The sequence below is a fragment of the Apodemus sylvaticus genome, chromosome 1, assembly GCF_947179515.1.
Source record: "Apodemus sylvaticus chromosome 1, mApoSyl1.1, whole genome shotgun sequence".
In the NCBI taxonomy this organism is placed as follows: Eukaryota; Metazoa; Chordata; class Mammalia; order Rodentia; family Muridae; genus Apodemus; species Apodemus sylvaticus.
Window position 1 is genome coordinate 85,996,939 of NC_067472.1, and position 7,120 is coordinate 86,004,058.

Genomic DNA, 7,120 nt, shown 5'->3' on the forward strand with positions numbered 1-7,120 from the left:
ACTCCCCAGAGCTACATTCCCAGACCTGTTTCAATCGCTTCTCTGTCAGTCACATGAATGGGCTAATGTCTCTCATCTCTCCTTCCTGGAGAAATGTGTGACTATTGTGCCCAAGCCTGTGGCCAATTTGTCCACTCTCATGTGCTGGGAATGGTTGTCCTCCCAACCTGGTGGCTCAGGGATATGACAAAGCTTTCCTGAGAGTACCACAGAGCTCGTCACATTGGAGTACCAGGTGGAAGGTCTCTGACTCTTGAATTCCATGTGTGTCTCACTGCCACGTGCTGCCGGCTGGCCAAGGACTTGGCTGTTCTGATGTAGACTCTTGGAAGAGGTTGTAGTTCCAGCTACATGACTGTGTCCAAGGAATTTCCACCTCTTGTTTCTCCCCAGAGCATCCAGAGCGAGACAAGAGCATCAAATTCCTGAGGTAGTTTTCCCTGTTTCTTTCATGTGGCTCTTGGCTCTAAGTGGCTTTGTTTGGGGTATTCAGAGTGGTGCAGAAATGAACCACTTGAGTCTTAATGTGTATGGTCCTGCTTTTCTGCCTCTTCACTGAAAACAAACGCCTTGATTCAGGACCTGTGACTATTCCTGAATGTGGCAAGCCTCAGATTGAAATAAAGGTATTCCAGAAAACATTAGTTTCAATTTCTTCATTGTGTCAACCAAACTCTGAAATGAAGAAGCTATCCGAGTACCAGAAAGAGTAAGTGAATGGTACACTCTTACTCAAAGTAGGTCACTAAAGGTTTTTTTATTTTTCTTTTTAAGAAAGAAACCTCCTTCTTGAAAAACCAAAAAAAAAGAAAGAAAGAAAGAAAGAAAGAAAGAAAGAAGAAAGAAACCTCCTTTTCCCAATATGTGGATAAAACAGAATGCACTAGTAGTTAGGACGACTGTATCATTCCAAATAAGATCAGTCATTTGAGACAGAAAGACGGTCAGGATCAATCCCTGTAAGTCTTGGATGGTAGGTCAGTCATATTGCAGGCTGTAGAAGAGCTAGTCTGAGGGGGCTGCTAAGAGAGCAAATGAATTTTAATTACAGTTATCTAACATCAGCTTCATTCAGCACTGAAAAGCTGACAGAGGCAAGGACTGCCTCATTCCTCCAGGGTCAAGGGACAAAATGTTTTTGTATTTTTGAAATTTAAAATATTTCCTCCAGTTTGAAAACAAAGATTGCACTAAATTTAAGGTCACTTTCACTTGGGGTCAATGTGGTAATAATGTTTCTTCCTGAGAAAGGAAATATGTTCTTCAGAAATCATAGTGAGTTAGAGGCTAGAGTGCTGGGCAAAGATGGTCAGAGCTTAACTCGACAAGAAGCAGCAAGCTCTGCTATAAATAGCTCAGCAGATGACATCAGGCAAACCTGGTGTATTAGTCATGGTTCTCTAGAGGAACAGAACTGATAGAATGACTCTCTCTCTCTCTCTCTCTCTCTCTCTCTCTCTCTCTCTCTCTCTCACACACACACACACACACACACACACACACACACACGTATACTATATATACACAGGATTTATTAGAGGAGCTTACAGGCTATGTTGGCCAGCTAGTCCAACAATGTCTGTCTTCAAATGAAAAGTATAAGAATACAGTAATTGTTCAGTCCATGAAGCTGGATGTCTCAGCTAGTCTTCAGGATATGTCAGAATCCCAAAGGAGTAGAATCTAATGCCAATGAATCAAGAGTGAGGGCAAGCAGGCAAAGAGCAAAGGCTTCCTTCTTCCATGTCCTTTATATATTCTATAACTAGAAGGTGTGATGCAGATTAAAGGTGTATCTCCCTACCTCAAAAAGTATATCTTCCAACTTTAAATGATTTAAGAAAAATCCCTTACAGGTAACCAGATGCTTGGGTTTTAGCTAATTCTAGGTGTGGTCAAGTCAACACCATAAATGACCATCAGACTTGATCACCAAGCTAGTCCTTGATCTTAATTTTTTTTTTTACCTATTGAGCAGTTATGTTCAGTTATTAGTGACAAAGAAATTTAATGGACTTAGAAAGTGGAGGAAATGGTATTAATAGTAAAACACATAAGTTGGGCATGGTAATGCTAGCATGCAAGACAAGTTCAGTCAAAGCCAGACTAGGCTGCAAAGTGAACCCACCACAAATTACATTCATTCACCCACCCAACCATCTATCCAGTCATCCATCCATCCATCCATCCATCTATCCATCCATCCATCCATCCATCCATCCATCCATCCATCCATCCATGTTATATAGTTTGACAGCAAATTGATGTTTTTTTTAATTTATTGATATATTTATTTACATTTCAAATGATTTCCCCTTTTCTGGACCCCCACTCCCCGAAAGTCCCATCAGTCCCCGTTCCTCCCCCTGTTTTCCCACCCAACCCTTCCCACTTCCCTGTTCTGATTTTGTTCTATTCTGCTTCACTGAGTCTTTCCAGAACAAGGGGCCACTCCTCCGTTCTTCTTGTACCTCATTTGATGTGTGGATTATGTTTTGGGTATTCCAGTTTTCTAGGTTAATATCCACTTATTAGTGAGTGCATACCATGATTCATCTTTTGAGTCTGGGTTACCTCACTTAGTATGATGTTCTCCAGCTCTATCCATTTGCCTAAGAATTTCATGAATTCATTGTTTCTAATGGCTGAATAGTACTCCATTGTATATATATATACCACATTTTTTGCATCCACTCTTCTGTTGAGGGATACCTGGGTTCTTTCCAACTTCTGGCAATTATAAATAGGGCTGCTATGAACATAGTAGAGCATGTATCCTTATTACATGCTGGGGAATCTTTTGGGTATATGCCCAGGAGTGGTATAGCAGGATCTTCTGGAAGTGAGGTGCCCAGTTTTTGGAGGAACCGCCAGGCTGCTTTCCAGAGTGGTTTTACCAATTTGCAACCCCACCAGCAGTGGAGGAGTGTTCCTCTTTCTCCACATCCTCGCCAACACCTGCTGTCTCCTGAATTTTTAATCTTAGCCATTCTGACTGGTGTAAGGTGAAATCTCAGGGTTGTTTTGATTTGCATTTCCCTAATGACTAATGAAGTTGAGCATTTTTTAAGATGTTTCTCCGCCATCCGAAATTCTTCAGGTGAGAATTCTTTGTTTAACTCTGTACCCCATTTTTTAATAGGGTTGTTTGGTTTTCTGGAGTCTAACTTCTTGAGTTCTTTATATATATTGTATATTAGCCCTCTATCTGATGTAGGATTGGTGAAGATCTTTTCCCAATTTGTTGGTTGCCGATCTGTCCTTTTGATGGTGTCCTTTGCCTTACAGAAACTTTGTAATTTTATGAGGTCCCATTTGTCAATTCTTGATCTTAGAGCATATGCTATTGGTGTTCTGTTCAGAAACTTTCTCCCTGTACCGATGTCCTCAAGGGTCTTCCCCAGTTTCTTTTCTATTAGCTTTAGAGTATCTGGCTTTATGTGGAGGTCCTTGATCATGATAGTCTACCTAAGTGACCCAAAAAACTCCACTAGAGAACTCCTACAGCTGATAAACAACTTCAGCAAAGTGGCAGGTTATAAAATCAACTCAAGCAAATCAGTGGCCTTTCTATACTCAAAGGATAAGCAGGCTGAGAAAGAAATTAGGGAAATGACCCCCTTCACAATAGCCACAAACAGTATAAAGTATCTTGGGGTGACTCTTACCAAACATGTGAAAGATCTATATGACAAGAACTTCAAGACTCTGAAGAGATGGAAGACCCCAAAAAATGGGAAAACCTCCCATGCTCATGGATCGGCAGGATCAATATAGTTAAAATGGCCATTTTTCCAAAAGCAATATACAGATTCAATGCAATACCCATCAAAATCCCAACTCAATTCTTCACAGAGTTAGAAAGAGCAATTATCAAATTCATCTGGAATAACAAAAAACCCAGGATAGCTAGAACTATTCTCAGCAACAAAAGAAATTCTGGGGGAATCAGTATCCCTGACCTCAAGCAATACTACAGAGCAATAGTGTTAAAAACTGCATGGTATTGGTACAGTGACAGGCAGGCAGATCAATGGAACAGGATTGAAGATCCAGAAATGAACCCACACACCTATGGCCACTTGATCCTCGACAAAGGGGCTGAAAACATCCAATGGAAAAAAGATAGCCTTTTCAACAAATGGTGCTGGTTCAACTGGAGGTCAGCATGCAGAAGAATGCGAATTGATCCATCCTTGTCTCCTTGTACTAAGCTCAAATCCAAATGGATCAAGGACCTCCACATAAAGCCAGATACTCTGAAGCTAATAGCAAATTGATGTTTTATGTAATAGTATATGTCTTTGGAAAAGAAGCTAGGCATAGAAAATTTACATTAAAGCTTCCTGTCATGTAGAAGATTCTCAAAGATTGGCATAGCTATTAAATGGTCTTCCATTGAGAGAACAGGCTGGTGGGAAGGCTAGCAGTTCCTAATGGTCAGTAGAGTAAGGCAAAACTGAACATAGTCAAAAATCACTTTTGTTTTCTTGTGCCACTTAGAAAGGGGCAAATGATGAAGATTGGCAAGTTGGGACTTAGTTGGCTTAGCACACCCAGTCTTACTTATTTTTATTTATTCATTTATTTTACCTACATTCCAGCTGTTGCTTCCCCTTCCCAGTACCCCCTCACACAGTTTCTCATCCAATTCTTCTTCCCCTTGCCTTCAAGAGGGTATTCCCCACCCCATCAAACCTCCCCTGTTTCCCTGGGGCTTCAAGTGTCTCTGTGATTAAGCTCATCTTCTCTCACTGAGACCAGACCAGGCAGTCCTCTGCTGTATATGTGCCGGGGGGCCTCAGACCAGCCTGTATATGCTGTCTGGTTGGTCGCTCAGTCTCTGGGAGCTCCCTGGGGTCTGGGGTGAGACTGCTGGTCTTCTTTTAGGGGTGCCCTCCCCTTCAGCTTCTTCGATCCTTCCCCTAATTTAACCATAGGGATCCCTGACTCCAGTCCAATGGTTGGATGTAAGTATCTGCATCTGTCACTGTCAGCTGCTGATAGAGCCTCTCAGGACAGCCATGACAGGCTCCAGTCTGTAAGCACATCATAGCATCAGTAATAGTATCAGGTCATGGTGGATCCAAAAGTTGAGCCAGTCATTATACTGAATTTCTATCAGTCTCTTTTCCATTTTTGTCCCTGTAGTTTTGACAGGAACAATTCTGGGTCAAAAATTTTGACTGTTAGTTAGTAACCCTGTCCCTCTATTTGAGGCCCTGTCTATCTACTGAAGGTGAACTCTTTGAGTTCCCAATCCCCATTGTGCATTTTGGCTAAGGTCAGCCCCGCTGAGTCCCAAGAGTTTCTCACCTGCTGGGTCTCTGGTACTTTCTAGAGGGTCCCCTTACCTCCCTTGCCCCTGAAGCTGCATATTTCCATTCATTCTCCTGGCCCTCTGGGCTGCTCTCCTGTACCCCCAATATCTGATCTGTTTCCCTTTTCTCCTCCCCTTTCCCTGTCCCAAGTCCCTCCCTCTCCCTACCTCCCTTAATTATTTTCTTCCCCCCTCACCTGGCATCCTCACCTGGGCCTTTCTGTTTGTTATACTATATATGGCCTGTGGGTTGTATCCTAGGTTTTCTGTACTTTTTGACTAATATCCATTTATTAGTGAGTACATATCATACATGTCCTTTCAGTTCTGGGTTACCTCAATCAGGATATTTTCTAGTTCCATCTATTTTCCTGTAAAATTTATGATGTCCTCGTTTTTACTAGCTGAATAGTATTCTATTGTATAAATGAACCACGTTTTCTATATCTATTCTTCAGTTAAGGGACATCTGGGTTCTGTTTTTGGATTTGGTTTTTTCAAGATAGGGTTTCTCTGTATAGCCCTGGCTGCCCTGGAACTCACTCTGTAGACCAGGCTGGCCTCGAACTCAGAAATCTGCCTGCCTATGCCTCCCAGAGTGCTGGGATTACAGGCGTGCACCACCACTGCCCAGCTTGTACCCCATTTTTTAATAGTCTTATTTGGTTCTCTGGAGTCTAACTTCTTGGGGTTTTTGTATATATTGGATATTAGCCCTCTATCAGATGTAGGATTGGTAAAGATTTTTTTCCCAATCTGTTGGTTGCTGTTTTGTCCTTGTCCTTAGCCTTACACAAGCTTTGCAATTTTATGAGGTCCCACAGTCAATTCTTGATCTTAACATATATGCTATTGGTGTTCAGGAAATTTTCCCCTGTGTCCATGTGCTCCAGGCTCTTCTCCACTTTCTCTTCTATTAGATTCAGTGTATCCAGTTTTATGTGGAGGTCCTCGATCCACTTGGATTTAAGCTTTGTACAGGGAGATAAGAATGGATCCTGGTCTACAGAGTGAGTTCCAGGACAGTCAGGGCTGAGACAGAGAAACCCTGTCTCAAAAACAAAAAAACCAAAACCAAAACAAAACAGACAAAATAAGAATTGATCAATTTTCATTTTTCTACATGTTGACTGCCAGTTGAGCCAGCACCATTTGTTGAAAACGCTGTCTTTTTTCCACTGGATGGTTTTAGCTCTTTTGTCAAAAATCAAGTGACCATAGGTGTGTGGGTTCATTTCTGGGTCTTCAATTCTATTCCACTGATCATCACTTGAGTTTTTGATCATAGCCATTCTGATTGGTGTGAGGTTGAATCTTAGGGTCATTTTGATCTGCATTTCTCTGATGACTAAGGACTTTGAAAATGTGTTTCTTAGCCATCAGAGATTCTTCTGTTGTGAAATCCTTTTAGCTCTGTACCCCATTTTTTAATTGGATATTTTAGATGCTAACTTCTTAAGTTCTTTATATATTTGGATATTAATCCTCTATCAGATGTAGGGTTAGTGAAGATTTTTTCCCCAATCTGTAGGTTGCTGATTTGTCCTATTGACTGTGTTTATGTTACAGAAGCTTTTCCATTTCATGAGGTCCCATTTATCAATTGTTGCTTGTAGAGCCTGGGATATTGGTATTTTGTTCAGAAATTTTGAGGCTCTTTCCCACTTCCTTCTGTTAGATTCAGTGTATCTGGTTTTATGTTAAGGTCCTTGATCCAGCTGAACTTGAGCTTTGTGCAAGGTGACAAATATGGATTTATTTTCATTCTTCTACATACAGAGTACCAGTTTTATTGAAGAT